At 34.5% G+C, this 23,229-nt stretch overlaps 1 protein-coding gene across 3 annotated transcripts in view; it reads left to right on the plus strand.

The window, feature by feature from the left end:
- Window positions 1-23,229, plus strand: part of CNTN5 (contactin 5) — an 824,990-nt gene that overhangs the window by 50,722 nt on the left and 751,039 nt on the right. Inside the window, exon 1 of one of the 3 annotated variants that reach the window (XM_087433626.1) lies at window positions 2,175-2,788. The exons of the other annotated variants lie outside the window; for them this stretch is intronic. The gene's annotated coding sequence lies outside the window, so the exon portion shown is untranslated. Of the gene's footprint in view, window positions 1-2,174; window positions 2,789-23,229 lie in introns of those variants that run through there. 3 annotated transcript variants of the gene reach the window in all.

Raw genomic sequence — 23,229 nt, forward strand, 5'->3', positions numbered from 1 at the left:
TATGAATATTAATAAGAATGAAAACAAACTACTTTTAATTTATGAAGTTCAGGATGCTTTATATACTTTTTAAAATTTCATAATAAAATATTATTTATCAGAAAAGATAATAAGAAATAATTCAATAATTTAAATTTTGAAGTTATTTTTGTCCATTTACAACTTCTATTCTGAGTAAGCATAAAGATCATATACTAGACTTATGAAACAGAAAAACTCTTTGATAGGTTTTATTTGATTTCATTTCACTCTGGGTAACATATAGCAGGGCTTAAAAAATGGAAACATGTTGAAAGTAGGAAGATGGATGATTTTTCTTTGGAGTCAATTTTGAAGGTAGATACAATTTAAAGAATCTAATTGGAAATAAGTAATGATTGTACTTTTCTTGCCTTTAAATTTTAAATCTAAAAGTATATAATACTCAACATGCCACTTGGCATAACACTATTTTTAAAATATCACTTTTAGTGTGTTTTATATTGTCTTCTCTTAAAATTTTAAGAAATGGAATAGGCTCTGTTTCTCAAAAAATATATAATAATATCCTACCTAATTAAATCTACAAACTAGAAATTTTATTAATTATTACCTCCATTAACAGGTGTATATAATTTGAGATACAGGAAAAAGAAATCTGAATGAATAGTCTGTGGAATATTTTAGTTCTCTTCTGCTTTAAATCTACACAGCCATTCACTTTTTTTCGTCCAGTTCAGTTTACCTTATTTATCAGAACTGGATAAAGATCTATTAGAATGAGTTAATTCCTAGAGACAAAAAGCAAGCAGAAACCTTTATTACAGGACACAAAACTTTTATTTGGCTAAAAGGAGAAATACAGCCTAAGGTATAGAATATAGATAATAAATGACATTTAAGGATGTTACTACTCAACTCTAATCAGATTTGGAATATCTTCGACCTTGGCTATAGGTTGGAGCCATGATTTTTCTAGCACACATTAATTATATGATAAAATATGTGTTGTTTAGGAAACTGTGCCTGTTGATATAAAATGTGCTCTACACAAGTTTAAAGACTTGCCCTCTCCTGCTCACCTGTTTTTATCTTCTCCATGCTTTTACTATGCCATTTTCACTCCTTGAAATGGTGAACTTTCTCTTCTGTAGAACTGCCAATCGGTATCAGATGTTGGCCTGGTAAAGACTATCTGTTTTACACATGTTCAGTGCCATCTTTTGCAGGTTATTTGACCTCTCTGGGCATCAGTTTCCTCCTCTGTGAAATAGACGTATCACAACTATAAAGCTCGTAGGATTGTTGTAAGGCTTAAATGATTTAATATGCTGAAAACATATACAACAATGCCTGGCATGATTATAAGTATTATATAAGCATTTGCTATTAATTTTACCTGATTCTTGAACTTTTACTTATTCTTGAGATTCACTATATGTTTATTCTCCTGCCCTTGCTTTACAACCTGTTTTTTCTAACATCTAGTGTGTCTAATCTCTGTTACCATCAAAATTCATAACTTCTCATTTATAAAGTACTTCCTATTGTTTTCTACCTTCAAACTGACCCCTAGTGACTCTGCCCAACTCCCATTTATGACCCGATATGTCATATGCAGTGAGGTTATTCCAGTGACTTACCTAATGATCAACAGCGTTAGTACAACATCAGGGCATCTTTTACTCCACCAGATTCTGAAACTATGCTTTGTGGAAAGTAGGGGATGATTTTTGGCTCAAAAAGAGTTGATCAGGGACATTGTGAAACTAAGGCAACTATAAAATTCGTTTGCATGGGTTCTTCAAACCTGTGAGAAGAATGTGTGCTACTCTCACTCTGCTTACTGCAGTCTATGATGAAGAGACTGGGTTGGAAATTATGCCTACGTCATGTCTTCTTTCTCAGTCCCACATCTGCTGGGTATTATTTTCTACAAATATTGCAGTAATGCTTTGTTTCTACTGGCCATTTGCATTCAAAACTTCTTGCCACTGTGTGTTCAATAATCAGATATTCTCGTGCCTTTTTTTAAAACAACTTTATTGCAGTATAATTGAAGCTATACATAATTAAAGTCTACAATTCGATTAATTTGTGGTGAGATCATCACCACAAATATATTTTTCACCTGCAAAAGTTTCCTCTCACTCTCTTTACTTACTTTTTGTTTTTATAATAAGAATGTAAGATCTACTCTCTTAGCAAAATTTCAAGTATACAATACAGTACTGTTAACAATAGGCTCTATGCTGTAGCACAGACCTCTAGAACTTAGTCATCTTGTCTAACTGAAACTTTGTACCCTTTGACTAATACTTTCCAGTCCTCTCCTGCCAGTCCCCTGGCAACCATCATTCTTCTTTCTATTTCCATTTTAGATTCCTCATATAACTGGTATCACGTAGTATTTGTCCTTTGTCTGGCTTAATTTCACTTAGTATAATGCCCTCCAGATTCATCCCTATTGTCCCAAATGGTAGTATTTCTTTCTTTTTTAAGGCTGAATACTATTTACTTGTATACACTGCATTTTCTTTATTCGTTTATCTGTCAGTGGACATTTAGGTTGAGATCTGTGAACTGATTATTGAGAGCCTCTCCTTCTCTTCTTTGTTCTTAATTAGCCCCAGGCAATCTAGCGGTGCCAATTCCTTCATGGTGTGTGGCACCACTTAAGCAAGCAGCCTTCTCAGGTAGCACCCCAAAAGCCTGAGGAAGTTAAATGTTCACTTCACTCCCTCTTTCCTCTACAGGAGAACTTGCAGGCTGAGGGGATGTCTCTTGGTGCTGCGCTGTGCCAACTCTGGTGAGGGGTGATGTGGGTAAAGTGAAAACTGTTTTTATTTTCTTTGATGCTTAATTTCATGTTTCTGTGCTCCACTGGGATGGTATAACTTCTCTCCTGGGTTCTAGAACTCTCATGAAGGTATTTTTGTCCTTGGACAACTGTTACATTGGTGTTTCTATGGAGACAAGAGCTAAAACTTTCTATTCTACTGTCTTGTTGAATCACTACCATCTTGTGCCTTTTTGAATGTCCATTTCCATCTGTAAAATGTTATTTTTCTCTGTGCTTTTATATTATATCACAATTATCAACATCTTCTCATGCTAACCAAACCTTGCCACCATTAATTTCTAAATATTTGTCTTTTTTTGTCTTGGTCATCCTTCTGATGATCAAGTTTTACAGAAAGTATCTTAAATTGCTCCATCTTCTGAGCTCTCTAATCTTTGCTCATGTTCTATTTTTCCCCCAATTAGAGTCCTTTTGCCTTTTTCACTATTGTATCTCTAGCACTCAGCACTAGTGAACAATACATTGAACTTAAATGAATGTATTTGGATTATGTGAGAAATCTTTTAAAATGCAAAGCTGATGTTATTATTCCACTGTGTAAAATATTAAAACAAATTAATCAGTCAGTATTGCCTGCAAATTCATTACATTGGCATAAAAGACTCCGGGAGCCGGCCCTGATGATTGCTTCCAGCTCCCCAATGATTTCCTCCTCCAAGTGTTGACAACCTATCTCACCTCTTCTCCATCTGAATGACTATATTTGTTTTTCAAGACTCAGCTCAAATACTTATCTTCTTAACTCCTCCAAGAGCTTTAATTAGTGTCTCTGTGCCACAAGTATGGTCTGTAGCTAACCCTATTATAGCTGTTGTTCTCTATACTGCCACTATATTATATTTCTCTGTTTCCTCTGAAATGATCATTTATACAGGAAGACATTCAATATCCTTAAATCTTATGTGTTGAGAACATAGTCAGTGCTCAATAAAAATTATGTGAATTAAATGAATAAATTGATATATTGGTAAGATTTGACATTCTTAAGATAATATATTGAGTCAGAAATTCTAGATGACTTCATGTAAGGGAAAAGGGAAACTTGGAAGTTTTTAAGGAGAATAAAATGTCAATAAAAAGGTACCATTAATTTCCATGTGAACTGAAAATATAGTAAAATTTAATCCAAATATAAATATTATTATTATGAAAATTATATTATAAAATTTAATTTGAATATGAATTATTACACATTACCTTTTACTTCCTTTTAAATACTGAGAAAAATGATATAATAAAAGATGATGCCTATTAAGCACATAATTAACAGAAATATCACTTTTAATTAAAAATTTCTTAGTTTATCACAGAGAAGGTACATATTTTTAAAGCTGCGAAGAACAACAAATCAATTCTCTTCTGCTTTAAGTGATAAAGAAATTATAGCTAGCCCTTTATTTTTAGTTTTTGAACCGTCAATATCATTTAGAATCTGTATTTATTGCATGATTCTATAATAACTGAATAGTAACAGATATATGTAAATGTAAGTTTCAAAAAGATGAGAAGAATTAATTTATTTTTTTAAATAAAAATTTTATATCTTTAAGGTGTACAACATGATGTTTTGATGTACATAGACATAGTGAAATGATTACTACAGTCAATCTAATTAACATGTCCATCTTCTCACAGTTACCTTTTTTTTTTTTTTTTGTGGTGAGAGGACCTGAGATCTACTCTCTTAGCAAATTTCCAGTATAGGATACAGTGTTATTGACTGTAATCACCATGCTATACATTAGATCTCTAGAGTTTATTCATTCTACATAACTGAAAACTTATACCCTTTGACCAATATCTCCCCATTTCCCCCACCTCCCTACCCCTAGTAACCACCTAAAGAATTACTTTAGTATGTGGATTGTAACTTTAGTCTGTTACTTTTTGTTGTTATTATTATTGACTTGAATGTAAGATGGAAAACTATAAAACTCTTAGAAGATAACATAGGAGAAAAACTAGATGACACTGGATATGACAATGGCTTTTTAGATACAATGCCAAAGGCCAGGGAAAAAATGAAAAAAATATTTGATAAGCTGAGCTTCCTTAAAACAATGTCAAGAGAATGAGAAGATAAGTCACAGATCGGGAGAAAAACTTACAAAAGACATAACTGATAAAGGAGGGTTACCCGAAATATGATAAAAACTCTGAAAACTCAATAATAAGAAAATATACAACTCAATTAAAAAATGAGTAAAGTCTTGAACAGGCATCTGACCAAAGAAGATGTATGCATGTCAAGTAAGCATATAAAAAGATATTCAGCATTCTATGTTATTAGGGACTTGCAAATTAAATCAGCCATAAGATACCACTACGCAGTTATTAGAATGGCCCAAATCCAAAGCCCAGGCAATACCAAATGCTAGCAAGCATGTGGATCAACAGAAACTGTCATTCATTGCTAGTGGAATACAAAATGGTTCTGTCACTTTTTGTGTGTGTGTGAGGAAGATTAGCTCTGAGCTAACATCCATTGCCAATCCTCCTATTTTTGCTGAAGAAGCCTGGCCCTGGCTTAACATCCATGCCCATCTTCCTCCACTTTATATGGAACACTGCCACAGCATGGCTTGACAAGTCATATGTTGGTCTATGCCTGGGATCCAAACCTGCAAACCCCAGGCTGCCAAAGCAGAGCACACAAACTTAACCACTATGCCACCAGGCAAGTCCCAGTACTGCCACTTTTGAGGACAGTTTAGGAATTTCTTACAAGACTTAAGCATATTCTTACAATACAATCAGTAATGGTGCTCCTTGGCATTTACCCAAATGAATTGAAAAGTTATGCTAACATAAAAACCTGCACACAGATACTTATGGCAGCTTTATTCATAATTTCCAAAATTTGGAAGCAACCAAGCTGTCCTTCAGTAGGTAAATGGATAAATAAACCATCATACCTCCAGACAATGGAATATTATTCAGTTTTAAAAAGAAATCAGCTATCAAGCCATGAAAAGACATGGAGGAAACTTAAATGCTTATTACTAAGTGAAAAAAGCCAATCTGCAAAGACTATATACTATATGATTCCAACTGTATGATATTCTGAAAACGACAAAACTATGGAGACAGTAAAAAGATCAGTGGTTGCCAGGGGCTGCGAGGGGTAGGAGGTATGAATAGGAATAGCACAGAGGATTTTTAGGGCAGTGAAAGTATTCTGTATGATATTATAATGGTGGATATATGCCATTATACTTTTGTGAAAATCCATAGAAGGTACAACACGACGAGTAAGCCACAATATAAACTATAGACTTCAGGTGATAATGTGTCAATGTATGTTCACCAATTGTAACAAATGTACCACTGTGTGGTGTGGGATGTTGATAATGGGGGAAGTTTTGCATGTGTAGGGACAGGGGGCATACAAGAACTCTCTATACTTTCTATTCAACTTTGCTGTGAACCTAAAACTGTTCTAAAAAATATTGTTTGCTAGTTTAAAAAAATTCAGCTAAGAAACAAGATATGAAAGCAATATTTGAGATTTTTTTTCCTTGTGTAATCACAATGATTGAAATAAATTTGAAAAGGAAAAAAAAAAACCCAAAACTGAGTTTCTGTCTTAATATTATTGTGTCCAAATTATACTTTGGACATCTATACAACCATGAAATTGCTCAGTGTTCTTTCTTTGAACTCCATAATCATAGAGGGTTAATTAGTAGTTAACTCCATGTATTTACCCATAGTAGGCAATAAAACAATCATTTTTTATTTACTTAGATTTGAAAAACTATAAACATTCTTTCTTTCTTTGTAATCATGGACTAATAATTACACAAATTATTTTGTCTCTGATTCTAAATCTTAGCCTTATAATTAATAGAATCTTTTGGGTTCAGTCACCCTACTACTGATCACAACAACTAATGTCTGTTTCTCCAAAAGTTTATTGTTACAGTATAATATTTTTAAGGAGTGTTTTATTTAATACCTATAGTTTATTTGGTCTTTCCCGCTTACATAAGCCCAATTCAGTTAATAGTATTTTTTAAAAATACCTGTTGTCATCTCTTTCACATGTGTCTGGACCAAATTGGTTGTCTTACACTGAGCATTATATCAACTTTGTTTTTGTTATTTAATGTAAATTAAAATGATGATAAATTTTTTCTGTTAACTATGTATAGAATTAGAACAGAAGAACGCAAAAGAACTCAGTGAAAATAAAAAGTAAAAAAAAAAAAGTGTCGATTTCAAAAAAGTCTTAAAAACTATGACTTTCAAATGCCCAAAAAGGACGGTTGATTTTTGGGCTGTTGCTGTTTAAATTTCAAAGATATTACTTTAATCATCAATAGAGATCTTTGAAACTCAGAATGCAGAGGTTAACCAAAAATTATAGAGTGGAGAAGGAATGGGACACATAGGACTATTTTCTTAATATACAGAGAAGATATTTAAAAAACATAATTCTTCATTGACCGTGGAATGATAGGAAAGAAGGCTTATAGATTGGGGAGCTACATTATAGATTCCCTAGATAAGTTTAGGGAAGCCAAGGGCACAAAGGACCTGTGTCTGTTTTTCCATCTGAAATTCTGTGAAGAGTCAGCCTTAACAAACACACTACAACAACATGAGGTGGCCACATTAGAGTGGAAATGGTAGCAGAGAAGATGTTGACAGCAAGATCAAGAAAGTACCTCAGTTCTTCTTAGCTTAGGCAGATCACCAAGACATTTAGTTTGGTTCTCCATGCTCAAATGGAGAGTTGAGTGTTTCTGCCATATGTCCACTATGTAAGATGAAATGACTATACAGCAAAAGTTGATGGATTAACAAAATGGTAGGATGTAAGTGAGAATCTGAAGACAATCAGAGGGAGAGGGATCCAGTATGGGGAACTATTCAACAGAGGGAAATTACAGAATACTTGGAGCCATTCCTATTCATGGTCTCTGCACTGTGACAAGTGATTTAATATAGCAGATGCCTGCAGAAAAATGACCACACACAAGATGCTTATTATCTAATTCCAAGATCTTGTCAGTCAATAAATGTTAGATGATTGCAGGAGAGAGGCAAATATTCACCCATAACTTGGGCAGCCAGGTGTCCCTATTGAAGAGATTATAAATTAAAACTCTTATGCTTTTGAAAGGCGAATGAAATTCTTTGCCAAAAACATTCTCTTGAAGATTTCTTCTTCTTCCCTCACGTTGCTTTTCCTTTTGATGTGCTTAATAGACTTTCCTGCCAGTAGATATCACTTGGGTCATCTCCAACCTTCAGGAAATCAAAATCTAATAACATGAAACATCAAGGATGTCTTAATCTCTTTCCAACCAGGATACTCCTTGGCTCCTATGAAAATTTGCCTACTGCCTCTCCAAAAACCAGCTTTTTATAACAAAATATATAGAGGAAGGCAACATTTTTTTTCTTTTCTAATTTTTTTTGTGTGTGTGAGGAAGATTAGCCCTGAGCTAACATCTGATGCCACTCCTCCTCTTTATTGCTGAGGAAGATAGGCCCTGGGCTAATATCCATGCCCATCCTCTTCTACTTTATATGGGATGCCACCACAGCATGGCTTGACAAGCGGTGCGTCAGTGTGCACCCAGGATCCAAACCTGTGAACCCCGGGCCGCCAAAGCGGAGCACGCGCACTTAACTGCTGTGCCACCGGGCCGGCCCCGGAAGACAACTTTTAATGAGTTAAAAAAAATTTCTGCTCTCCCATTCACTCATTAACCAAGAGGACTCACTCAAGTGTCGTGAAATAGTGGGAGAAAATCTACCCCACACTGACTGTCTGTTCAACTGTGTTTCTATCCTCACTCAGAAGTAGTTGGAAGCCTCTAAAGATGGCATGTTTTGTCTTGTCAGGCAGCCTGCTTTCTGATCAGTGCTTTCTTATGAGTACTGCTTTCTTTTAAGTCTTCTTTCTTCTCTCTCTTCTCTTGCCATTTCTATGTCTCATTAAAAAAAGAAAGAAAAAAAATAAAACATGCATATAGTTAAAAAAAAATAAACACTAAAAGCAATAATAAAAAGCAGAAGTCTAGAGCCAGCCCTGATGGTCTAGTGGTTAAAGTTCAGTGTGTTCCACTTCGGCAGCCTGGGTTCAGTTCCAGGGCGTGGAACCACACCACTCATCTTTCAGTAGCCATGCTCTGGTAGTGGCTCACATAAAAGAATTAGAAGGACTTACAACTAGAACGTACAACTATGTACCAGTACTTTGGGGAGGGAGAAAAAAAAGACAAGAAGATTGGCAACAGATGTTAGCTCAGGGTGAAGCCTTCCCAGCCAAAAAAAAAAAAAAAAAGAAAACAACACAAGTCTATCGTCAAACCTCCCCTTAGTTGCAGCTCTATTTCCAGAAGTAAATAGATTTATTGTTTATTTTCTTCTCTTGTTTATCTCAATAATGGTAAATAGCGTAGTTATGTCACTATTTCTTATATTAATTCTAGACATTATCTGTGAACTCTTAGCTATGAGAGATGAAGCTGTAAACTCCTTACATTATTTCCAATATCCTTCTACCAATGTCCCCCTACGTCTATTGACTTTTTATTTCTCCACAATATCACTTGATTATTCTCTCTATAAATATAAATATATTAGCACCACCACTCTTGTCTCCATCTCTACTCCTCCATTTTATTTCCGAACTTTTGCAACTGTATTTTTACTTCTATATCAGCCAGGTTAAAAGCACTTATAATTTGATAATATTCTTGTCTTCTGTGTGTTATAGGTTAATTCTAAAATGTTAAAAACAAAAACAAGATTTACATAAATTTATTTATTTATTTATTTATTTATTTATTTATTTTACTGCAGAGCAAGTAGTGTGCTAGGATTTTATTTTTTTCTCTTTAGTGCCAATGTCCTTATCCCTATCCTTCTGTGTATAATGTTTATAGCTTTTCAGTCAAATGGCTTCTCTTTAAACTCCATCAATTATTATAATCATTTCATATTTTAGCTTGCTTCAGATATGTTTTGTATAACTTTTTTGTATGCTATCTCCACACACAATGTCTCCAAAATGCCTAATAGCTCTTCTTTTTTGTTTTTCTTTCATTGAAAAAAATATAGCCTGTTTTCAGGATATCATCATTTTCAGTGTATCCTCATACTGTTTGTTAAAAACAACTCTTCCCACACAATAATAAACATCTCTATTTTCACAAATAGCTGGAAATTGAAGCACTAGGTAGACAACTGCACAGAATGGTAGTGGAAGACGAAGGTAACATGTTGCCTCCTGGGAGATAAAGTAACGTCAAGTGGATTTCTATAGTTGGAGATTAGAGAAGAAGCTTGGTTTCAAGTCCCAGTAAGGATTATTATTCTTCATAGTTCACATGTTGAGATTGTTAAAGAACCCATCAATCAGAGTCAAAAATCCCATGCTTGCTCAATGGAGCGTCATTAGGTGAATGTATATGAAATGATAGAAATTAGATGAGGAGCTTCACACATCAATTTGCACTCCTATTGTAGACCTGATAACTATATTTGACCTTCAGGATCTCTGTACTTGACCTTATAATAATGAGGGTATTTACCATTAGCTGCTACAACGAACAGTTTTCAAATTTCAGTGGTTTAACCAAATGAAAGATTATTTCTTATTTATTTTTTCTTACTTAACTGTCTGATGCTGATGAGGGATCTCTCCTGGGAACCTTTCATCTACTGGTGATTCTGCACTTCAAGATCCTTCTACTGTGTGGCTTTGGCATCTCAAATCCTTCACTTATAATCATAAGGATGGAGGTTATGTCCCCAGCCAAGAATCTTGAAGGAAATTTTAGGGACCAGGACAAAGTAGAACAAGTTACTACCTTCCACATTCTATTGTCCAGAACTAGTCACAGAGTACCAATTTAATACATAGAACTGTGGAAAATGCAGTTTCTATGTGTGCACTGCAAGAAGAAATAAGATTGGTGAGAATCTATTCAGTCATGTTACCAAAACTCCACACATTCTAACTATTGCTAAATGTCGTGTCAGGAGAGATTGCTTTTCCTTGGAGGATCAGAAATGTTATTAACAAAATAGGTGTGTGAGAATTGGTTGAAAGATATTGATAAACAAGGGAAAATGAGCATTATTCTGAAGACTAGAAGTCTAACGATGCTTTATTATAGAAAACAAACAAAAATGTTAGAATACCATTTGTAAATCTCTATAGAATACCATATGATACAATTTTTATCAAACAAGAGCAGAAAGCCATAAAGAGCCTACTCTATGGCTTGCCAAAGGTAAAAATACTTTATTTACTTTTTTGTCTAAAAAATAAATACCTTAGCTTTTCCTTTTTCTTTCTCCTTTAATGCATTGGTGCAATTGACTACTTTCTTTTAGCTTGGGTTTCTCTGAATTTAGAGACATTCGCCTTGGAGCGTGTAGTTGCCAATCAAATAGCTATTCTTTGTATGCTACTTGCTAAAACTACAGTTAACTTAGGCAAGAAGTAGGTTAAATGACGTTTAGGTGAGTTTTTATTACTCCAGAGAGTCGCATAACTGGATAAAAATCAGCTCTCAAATGCAATAGAGTATTATTTATTCTGGTGTGTAAGCATGTAAACATGACAAAGTGAAGCTGTTAAAACAATGAAATATTATCCCTCTAAAGATTTAGAGAACAATTTAATATTTTACAGCATCAGGCTTACTCTTAAGAGTATCTGATTTTGTCATACATATATTTTAACGTTTCACTCTCTCTAGTGGTTCCTGGCTTTAGGGAATGTTTCTTTTATTTACTAATGCTGACACCTATGATTAATGAAGCTTTATCACCTGAGATAGTTTGGTCCCACTTGAATTCCCTGCAATATTATAGAGTCTATACATACTTTATGACATGTATTATTTTAACACAAGGATCCAACTAAGGTAATATTTATATGAATTATGGAGCAAGACATCTATTCTGTAACATGGAGTCTGCCAAAAAATGATACAACCAGAGAAGGAATTCAGGAAGATTCTGATGTCATATTTCTCCTGCAGGCCCTCTGCCAGAGACAATGTGGGAGCGTAAGAGATGAAAGAGCGAACAAGAGACCGAAAGACCGAGAGAGGGATTGAATTTAAAATAGAAAAACCTAAAAAAATGGAAGATAGATGATTTTGTATGGTATGAGGGGATTGAAACAAGTGTCTTGCTCTTAAATTTCAAAGTTTAACCTGTATTTAAATCTTATTATTCTGGACATGTTCACTCCCAGAATTCAGACATATTATTTCACTTCTTAGATTTCTTACTTGATAATATGATAGACTGCATAGAAAGAGAATTACTAAGTTTTTCTTTCAAAAGTGTATTGGGAAATTATATTTAGTATCCTTATAACTTTTCAAATAGTAATAAGTCATCCTGTGATATTAATTAATCTTAAAAAAAATTATTATAAAAAATAGGTACTAAATTTGACCATCATTCACAGATTTTGGTCAACAATAGAAGCACAATTTAGGTGCTCACAATTTGCGCTTTATTACATAAATTAATAAAATGAGAGAAATAAAAATAATCTATTTACAAGCAGAATGCTGTTCTGAACATAAAGTCCATACATAATCATGTGGTAGAGAATATCAGTGCCATTGCTATTCACAGTTCTTCAATCTTCAAAATACACTTTCAGTGCACTCTTCTTGTGAATTCTTAGAAATACCATGCAATTCAAAAAGATTTTTATCTTAGCCTGAATTCCCCAGAAAGCATAGTTTGAGTCAGAGTGCTTAATTGCTATTGCTTTATTAGGTAGTGCAATCCCAGGGAGCAGGAGTGGGGGACAGGAGAGTACAGTAGGTTAGGAAGGAGGCAATATTTTAGCAAGCTGACTGCTGCTAGCTGATTGTTTCATCACTTAGGGTGCCTCCCATAGAATTCAAGTATACTGCTTCTCAGTTCGTGTAGGGCAGACTATTATGGGGTGAGAAGGGTAGAAGAATTTATCCATGGTTTTCCATCTCTCATTGATCAAAGTATTGCTTTACTAGATGTTAACATCAGACTACTTCTAGGTTGTGCATGTCTAAGTACCAAGCAGAGTCCCATCGAGTGAAGTTTAGGGAATCCCCTGGGTGGGAGATGCAAGCATGAGGCAAGGAGTTCTGAAGTTGTCCTTGTATGGAGTATATGAGAGCCCACACAGACCAAATCACCACAGTGGCAGCTAAAAGAAAACACTGATAAGCCTTGAAGATCTGAAGTGGTGAATGTGGGAAGAATGATACATTCCAATCGTAGCACCACAGAGATACACTATTGCCCTGCATATCTAGCTTTCATATTATTATATGGGGCCTCCATAACTGTGAGAACAATATACCCTCATTTCTTTTCTGAGCAGAGCAGGGGAGATCAGAGGTAAAATTCTATCATTAATTGTCTCTCTCAAGGTGTCAGCTTGCCTCAATCTCTGAAAGATTTAAGTAACAAGGATCAGTGAAGCAAGCTACTGCCTCTGTTGCTTCATCTGGTCTGCCTGACACCATTCTCAATATTCATTGTCTCTCTTTTCTGCCACTCTTCTAGATTCCCCTCACCTTTGGCCAGTACTTTGGCTAGTCTATACACTTTACTAGTGGAGTGGCCCCAGACCTTTACTCTTGAGAGGTCTGAGACTTTAGTAGCCCTGCCTTTGGCAGGCAACGGTTGCTGCAATTCCATGTGCTGGTTAAGTGGACGAGGCAGAGCAGCACCAAGCATTGCCCTAATGAATCCCCCGGGTTCCAGACATTCTCTTTCCTATCCCTATTGTTCTGTCTCCAAAGCAGCAAACCTAACTCCTCATAGTAATGTGACCACTGGCTTACTATCACAAGGAACCCAAAGTCAATTGGTTATACTTGCAGCTTCATGTTCAGAGGAATCCTTATTATAACTCCCGGTGGAAGTCTTTCTCCTCTAGTAACCAGGCCTTTAATACAGCAAAGTCCAAGGTAGCCAGGATAGGGGGCACAAAAACTATGCAAGAAGGACACTGGAAGTTAAGGTAGAAAGAATCAATTCTACCTGTATCCCATGTTTCCAAGACCTAATATGTTATTCTAATCATATTAATCAATGATTAGTTGACAGCATTTCAATTGTGCTGAGAATTTGAGAATTCCCTCTGAGTTGGCAACTTATCTTAGACTTTTGTAGGCCAATTCATTATCTATGAGGCTGGCTGTCTTAATAAGGAACATAGTATTACCAGTGCATTTTGTGTTCATGTGCCCAAGATAATAGCTGCTTTCTTTGAAAATAAGCCCTTTGGACTAAGGCATTGTCATGTGGGATTAGATATCAATAGGTCAGGTATTCTGTCAACCCTTCGGTGATGGTACAGGCAGGGGCACCACAGGTAGGAAAGATAAATTCATATCCTGAATAAGTATTGAAGCTGCTAAAGATGAACACTTGCACCTTCTAGGTAGAAGAGGTCTTGTGCAACCAACTTGAGACTTTGTCTCTTCAAGGAACTGTATCATACTGAAGGCTCATTTATGGTCTCTGTTGTTGGCAAGTCTTACATTCAGCAGTGACGCTAGCTCCACCATCTTTGTTGAGTGGGTCCGTCATTCCTATCAGGCTCATGATATTCTTGCCAACATGGACACTCTGTTCTTGGGCCCATTGTGCAAACATGGAGTGGAGTTGGCTGAAGAAAAAAGCTAGCTGACATCTGTGGTACGGGTCACGCCCATTCATCGTTGAAAGTCTTATCTCTGAGTAATTCTTTCTGGTGAGCATTACCATAAAAAACAAAGATCCACATATTTTGTGATCATGCTCATAGGTATATCATTTACCTCCTCTGTACACCTCCTTCCCCCTAGTATCCCATTCATGTTCTTTTCAGACCTCTAAACTAGTAGAACATTCTTCATTGCTCAGGAATCCATGTTTATACCTACTTCAACTATTATTTATTTTTCTGGCTTCTTTTGATAATTAATATACCATATAAATATGATAGAATCTTTAGAAAAAATATGCCTCTAAGGAAGGTCATTAGTGCTATAGAAATATGATAGTCAGAGTCCAGTTTTTAAATTTTTTCCAGTTTGATTTTTCATTTATATTTGTAGTTACAAATGAGTTGATGATATATGAGTTGAATAAAGATTGTCTGAGATAGTTAGATTTGTTTTTTCCTTTAGGAAGACAAAATAGTTTAAAGAATATGATAGAATCAAAGTTAGTCTGAGTCACTGGTTCAAAAATAAAGTCAGAGCAATGATAATAACAATTAATCTTAGGAATCTCTAGAGTATTGTAGAGAATACTTTCATTTAGGTTCTTTTGATACATTCAACAAACAACCCTAGTAAATGACATTATCGGTATTTTCATTTTATAGATGTGGTTATTGAGTATCAATAATCTTTCACTTTTTGCCATTATGAACAGTAGCTCCAGCCAATGTTGTCTAAATCCAAATCCAGGGCTCTCGTATATATATTATCATGAGTTTATGCATTCAATTAACAAATAATAATCCACACTATATATTTTTTAACAAATAGGGAGATAAAAGATTCACTTTTCTTACACGTAATTTGTACCTCTCATCATTGTGATCATGGATTATAATATAATACTTATATTTCTATAAGATTTTAGTAAGATTTACTAAATATATTTAGTAAATCGATTTACTAAATATAATTTAATTTAAATAAATTTAATTTAAATAAATTAATATATTAATATAATTTAAATAAATTTCAAAAACAATGTATACAACCATATTAAATTTTATACTCATTCTAATATTGGTGGCTACAGATTTTTATAAATTTCCTGTCAGTTATTTATTATAAGAAAAAAAATATTGCAGGGTGTTTTTAAAATCTATCAATGTGCCTACACATTCATTTAATTTTGATGTAGCACCATTCTGAGACATTCAAGTCAGAGCTTTAGAATTCTCCCCTGGAACTGATGAGACTCACTCTATAGGATTCTATCAAATTTAGAAGTAATCAACTCCATGTGGCAAACCAAGGACTAAATGAAGTGCTTCTTAATCTGTAGAGCAATGTGTATGCTAAGTATGTAAAGTTTAACTCCAAAATAATGGACTTGCAGTAACCTTTCGCTGTCCTGCCAGGCTATATCACATTAGTAGAGGTTAAATACACTTAATCCTAAAATATATCCATTTGTCTAACATATTTAATGGCAATGCTAAATCCTTTGAACTGTATATCCTTTATCTTAATTGGAATAAATAATCGCTTCATGATACATTAACATTCTTTAGATCTTGAGTTTAAAATATGAAGAAAATCTTGTTACTTTCTGGTAATGGAGTCCCAAGAAGTTGATGTAACTTTAATAGCTTAAAGAAAAACACTTTGGGGATTCTGGAAAAAAGAAAAAAAAAAAGTTTACTGTGGAAAATAGAATTCTTACACAAATCTTTTCAGTCTTTTATTCTGAGATAGTCTGCCAGAATTAGGTTACCACAGATGACTATGGTGAATTCACATGCTACATATTATGGCTGAACTAATGCAGGCTAACAGAGTTGATGGGCCCGGTCACCAGGTAAAGGTGTTATTTAATTTTCCAGTACTTTATATTTATCTTTTCTTCCCGTGATATTCATGTCAACCTTAGGGAACTAGGGATTGTAAATAAAAGCCTGTTTTTAAAAGTGAAAGAACAAATACCTGATAATTTTTTTCACTCATTTAAAAAGATGTCAGGTGCTTGCTCATAGTTTGTTATAATTAATTTTAATTAATACAAAGATAAGCATTGCAATTTAAAATTTTTTAGATATAATAAAAATGTAAAATTATTGACCGATCCAGGGTTTTAGTATACTAAAATTATCATGTGTTATATGATATATATATATATATAAAATCTCTTTATTTAAATCATGCCTTCATATGTTTCATTTTTGCTATAAATAAGCCACTTGCTATGTACCTATCTCATTAGATAAGATGCTTTCTGGAATTAGCAAGTATTCTATATTCCCTATTCACCCAGCAATTCAGAGAGAGATAACAGCTAGAACACAAAGACCATGTTATATTATTCTATAAAGCTTGGATTTGGTCCTGAAGGCAATAAAGAATTCCTAGCAGTAGAGAGCTAGTCTATTAATCTTTTAGAAAGACCATTCTGATAGCAGGTTGGAGAATGAATTGACGAACAGGTAGTATTTCAATTCTGGGGAGAAGTTAAGAGGATAGTTTACAAATCTAGAAAAGAGTTAACAAAGGTTTGATCTATGGCAGTAAGAAGTGTGAAGGGAGGTTTGAGAGAGTAAGATGACCAAACTGTTAGGATTTGGTGACTGGACTGGGGAGATGAGAAATAAGAACAAGTTTGGTTTCACAGGCTTGAGTGACTTGATGGGCTAAAGCCCCATTTGCTGAGATGGTAAATGCATGAGAAGGAAGAACAATGTCAGAGAGGGTAAGAGTTCTCCTTTAGCCATGTTAGTTTGAAATGTTTGCAGTATATCTAAGTGTAAGTGTTTTGTGAAATATTTAAAATATTGGACCACAAATAGGCTGAGATAGAGATTTAGGAGTCAGCGATTACTTATATATACTTATTAAATCACAGTAGAAATGTCCATGCAGCTGTTTTTTGAGAGAGAGAAGAAAAGAGGACTGAGGTCAAACGCTGTGAGGGTTATCGTTTAAGGGATGTGTAGTAGACTAGGAACCCATGAAAATGATTTTTAAGAAGTAGTCAGAAAGGTGAGATGAAAGGTGGGATTTGACCTCTGATAAATCAAAGGAGAATGTTTCTTTTCATCTTCTCATTCCTAACAGTATAGTGCTTTAGTCTAGTGCTTGATACATCGAAAAGTTTTCCATATGTCTTGAAAGAAGAAATCCAGCTTCAATAGTCAGGTCTTACCCAATGGAGGTTTCCTAAACGTATATGGGAACAGGAAATAAATTAACATTTGTAAAGGCAGAGAGATAATTCTACAGATCAGACCAATGATGACTTAGCAAGATACTGAGGAAGTGAAATGCAAGCATTAAATTAATTCTACCTCTCTCTATACAATCGTATAGAATACTCCAGATGAGATATTTGAATGATGAATGTGCAACAATCTCTGTGCAGTTCGGAAAATGTCTTAAGTAACTGAGACTAGATGCAGTGAAAACAATCCTTGTTCATAAATAACTGTGGATTTTGATATATTTTCATCCTGTCTCAATTAAAAGCATGAACCCTAAATGTACACCCTGCTAATCATGATTAAAAGAAGAAAACAGAGAAGAAGCAAAATATAGTGATTAAATATATCACATTTGTAGTCTGATAAGCCAAAATTCAAGTATAGACTTCAACACTTCCTAATTGTTTAATTTTGGATAGTTTACCCTCATGGAGTTCAGTTGACTCATCTGCAAAATGTGAATGTTAGTGCTATCTACATCACACAGTTGAAAAGTGAATGAGAGGATATTTGTACAATGCCTTACACAGAGCATGGCATATGTAAGCACTCCAAAACAGTAAGCTATACCAATAATTAGAGATTCACTAGAGAAGAGTATAACAATTAAAGATAAGAAGATAGTAACTTAATATTGGTCAATGAATTTTTATAGAAACAGGTTGTCTTTTAGTAAACCTGTATATTTTCTAAAAATAGAATAGAGAAAACTAGGGAGAAATTTAAATGTTTCGATAAAAGTGGAGTTAGAAAAGCTGAGTTAGATATGCAGGAAAGATTGGTCAGGAGCCATTTGTGAAAAGATACAAGGGAACACTGCCTTTGATGGATGTTCTGGCTGTTAAGAGGAAAAATGATCACAGTTGAAGCCAAGGAAAAAGCTAGTGAAAACAGATAGATAGGAAAATACCTTTTTTCTCTATGGCTCAGTAGTAGAAAAATCTAGAAAGAGCTTAATCCTAGCTCTCCAAGAAAATGTAGTAATGACATGAACCAAGGTGAGAAAACTAAACTAGCTAATGAACAGGGAGGGAACACACAAACAAAGAAAAACCTGGAATATCCTAGAAGAGTTGGAATGGCATACAAGTAGCCCAACCCAATGTATAATCATAAGATTATGAGCTTGCAAATAAACTCGATTAAATATTCAGTGTTTGAAATTGCAGATTTCTTCATACAGCTGTAAAAAGTGCGATGCATCTGACAGGTTATAGCTATAGTGAAAATGTGAGCAAAGTATATTACTGAGTAAGTGAAAATGGGGACATATTAGGAATATACAAGCTGTGCAGCAAACAAAAAAATGAACAAAACAAGCAAAAAACTCCTTTTTTAATTCTCTGGTAATAACTTCAGAAATTTACCTAGGAAAATTGGCCAAAAAAAGTCCCCTAGTGAGACTTCTGTTGGAGTATATTCCAAATGATCCCAAAGGCAATCAAACTCTATTCATCTGACAAATTTTCCTAGAGTTGATTTTGCCCAGAGATTTCATTTTCTACATTGCTAGTGACTGTGCATTCAAGTTCATGGTCTTGGTCATTTTATACTTGCTGCTCTTATCATGCCTTTATAATGGATCCCTATACAGCCATAGTGGGTTTAGAGTTGAGACAATAGTTTTCGTTTTCCATGTCTTTTTGCCATTTTTGTTCCTTTTCTCTAGTTCCTCTTAAAAGTATGCTCTTTAAGCAGGATTAGTTTTTATAATAAAGCATAATGTATACTGCATTTTCTTTTTACAGCTCTTAATAGCTTTATTGCAGTTCAGGGTAGAGTCAGTGTGCCATTTGTTGTTGTTATAGTTTTAGACCTCCTGTATCTGTTTATCTCATTACCACAGTTAACTTCTTGGTCAAAGCTTTTATTACTTTCAGTCTTAGTTATTGCAATTGTTTCTTACCTATATTTCCTCATTCTAATTCATCCTACTCACAGATGAGTAAATCTCATTATGTTAACTTTCTCTACTACCCTTCTCTTAGCTAGCACCACTCTCCCCTTTTTACAGATTTTCCTTTGGAAAACTTCCCTTCCACAGTATTCAGACATGGGATCTGAACAAGCTTGACTTCCTGCCAAAGATATAAAAGTTGGCTCTGATTTTCTGAAGCCACCCATTGTACTTCATAGCTCTGTCTCCAGTGATGGGTTTAAGAATGAATACATAACACAGTAGGAAACAATGAAGTGTCTGGAGTTTTATGGGTTCTGGGAAAAAATGTTTCTTTTCACCTTGGAGGGAAGTAAAAGAAAAATAATTTTCCTTGCGGTGGATGTTACAGGGAGAGTGTGTGAGGTCTGAAACCGCTGCAGCCATTTTTGTTATCAGGTGAACTAATTTTAGGATGAAACTGACATGTTAGAGTGAATAGAGCTAAGAGATGGAGCTTTCCTTGATATAGCACACTCCCAATGATGCCATGATTAGAGCTAGTCCTACCTCTATTCTTTGCAATCACACAAGCCAATAAATTCCCTTGTTGTCTTAAACCGGTATGGACTTCATGCCTTTCTTCCCTATCAATATCATTTTGTCAGGCAAAAGATATTTTTGGTCTATAATATCACATCTAAAAATTTTCAATACTGGTTTGAATTCTATTTTTACTAAGATGGTTAACACCCAATATTCCAAAATTTTAACTTGGACTACTACCTGGTAATTTGTATTTGTCTTGAGTTTTTAACAAAAGTCTTAAACCTAGTATCAATGTTGTCATATCAAATCCTTTCATAAGTCATTGATAAGAGTTTTTTAGTCTAACAGCTAATTAATCTCTGTTGAAAAAGTTGAGTCAACTCAATCCTGATATTTATTTGACACATTTGTCATATTTCCTCTTGTTGACAAAGAAATTTTTTCAGTTTTATTGAGAGATAATTGACATATAACAGTGTATAAGTGTAGGGTGTACAACATGATGATTTGATATATATATACATTGTGAAATGGTTACCACAATAAGTTTAGTTCAACTCCTTCACCTCTCATGTGATGAGAACTTTTAAGATTTACTATCTTAAAACCTTTCAAATTTATAATACAAGTATCATTAACTATAGGCACTATGTTGTACATTACATCCCCAGAACTTATTTATCTTATAACTAGAAGTTTGTACATTTGACCACATTCACCCATCCTCTCCTCCACTCACCACCTCTAGCAACCACCAATCTGTTCTGTTTCTATGACTTACGTATTTTTTAGATTTCATATAAAAATGAGGTCATACAGTATTTATCTTTCTCTTTCTGATTTATTTCACTTAGCATAATGTGCTCAGCCACGTTGTCACAAATGGCAGGATTTCTTTCTTTTTATGGCTGAATAATATTCCATTGTGTGTGTGTATATATATATATATATACACCACACTTTCTTATTCCATTTATTTGTCAATGGACACTCAGGTTGTTTCCATGCCTTGGCTATTGTAAATAATGCTGCAATGAACAATAGGGTGCAGATATCTCTTCAAAATAGTGATTTCATTTTATTCAGATATATACCCAGAAGTGGAATTGCTGGATCGTGTGGTAGTTCTATTTTTAATTTTTTGAGGAACCTCCATAATGTTTTCTATAATGGCTGTTCCAATTTACATTCCCACCAACAATGTACAAGGTTTCCATTTTCTCCACATCCTCATCAGCATTAGTTGTCTCTTGTCTTTTTGATAGCTGCCATTCTAACTGGTGTGAGGTGATATTTCATTGTGGTTTTAGTTTGCATTTCCCTGAAGATTAGTGATGTTGAGCATCTTTTCATTTACCTGTTGGCCATCTGTATGTCTTCTTTTGAAAAATGTTTATTCAGCTCTTTTGCCCATTTTTTACTTGAATTATTTGGTTGTTTTGCTCTTGAGTTGTATGAGTTTCTTGTATATTTTGGATATTAACCTTTTATCAGATATGGGGTTTGCAAATATTTTCTCTATTTCCATAGGTTGTCTTTTTATTTTGTTGATTGATTCTTTTGCTGTGCAGAAGCTTTTTAGTTTGTTGTGATGTCACTTGTTTATATTTGCTTTTGTTGCTTGTGCTTTAGGTGTCATATCCAAAAAATCATTACCAAGATGAATGTCAAAGAGCTTTTTCGCTGTTTTCTTCTAAAAATCAGTAGCATTTCTATACACTAATAATAAGTTATCTGAAAAAGAAATAAAGAAAGCAATATAATTTATAATAGCATCAAAATGATAAAATACTTAAGAATAAACTTAACCAAAAAGGTAAAAGATCTATACACTGAAAACTATAAGACGTTGATGAAAGAAACTGAAGAAAACGCATATAAATAGAAAATTATCCCATGATCATTGATTGGAAGAATTAATATTGTTAAAATACCCATACTACCTAAAGCCATCTATAGATTCAATGCAATTCCTATCAAGATTCCAATGTCATTTTTTACAGAAATAGAAAAAAAGTCCTAAAATCTTTTGTGGTTTGAAACCGCAAAAGATCCTGAATAGCCAAAGCAATTCTGAGAAAGATACCTGGAGGCATCACTTTCTCATTTCAAACTTTATTACAAAGCTGTAGTGATCAAAACATATGGTACTGGCATAAAACCAGACATATAGACAAATGAAACAGAGTCAAGAGCCCAGAAATAAACCCATGCCTATATGGTTGTAGGGGAGGAAGAACTATTCCTCTACCCTCTAGGTTCTTCTGCCCGGTCTAAGAATTAAATTGACATAAGACAGAATAATAGGAGAAAAACAAACAAAGTTTAATAATATGTATACATGGGAGAAACCCAGGAAGACTGAGTGACTCGCCAAAATGATTGAAGCCACCATTTTAAGTACCATCTTCAGCTAAAGACAAAGGAGGATGTTGGGGGTAGTGGTTTGGGTCTTCAAAGGGGAGGAAGGCAATTTGCATGGAGATGGAAAAGCAAATGTTTGGTAAACAAATGTTTGTTGGGCCATCTATATAGACAATGTGACCTGAGAGAGAACGTTGACAAAAATGGGCCTAGCAAGGTTCCTCTCAGTCTACTATACCCAGAGTTGTCTATGGTAATAGCTCCTTTCTGGGACAGGCCTTCAATTTTTAATTCTTTTAGGCAGTTAGGGGGAAAGTGAAAGCTTTTTTCTGAGTCTTTTGTTCTTAAAAATAATCATTCTGAGGCTGGCCCGGTGGTATAGTGGTGAAGCTGGCATGTTCCTCTTTGGCAGCCCGGGGTTCGCAGGTTCAGATCCAGGGCGCTGACCTGTGCACTGCTCATCAAGCCATGCTGTCGCAGGCATCCCACATATAAAGTAGAGGAAGAAGGGCATGGATGTCAGCTCAGAGCCAATCTTCCTTAGCAAAAAAAAGAGGAGGATTGGCCACAGATGTTAGCTCAGGGCTAATCTTCACCAAAAAAATAATAACAATAATAATCACGCCAGAGAGACATATTTTGGGTGGCAAATTC

The sequence above is a fragment of the Ceratotherium simum genome, chromosome 7 (assembly GCF_057802395.1).
Source record: "Ceratotherium simum simum isolate JZ-2026a chromosome 7, ASM5780239v1, whole genome shotgun sequence".
Lineage (NCBI taxonomy): Eukaryota > Metazoa > Chordata > Mammalia > Perissodactyla > Rhinocerotidae > Ceratotherium > Ceratotherium simum.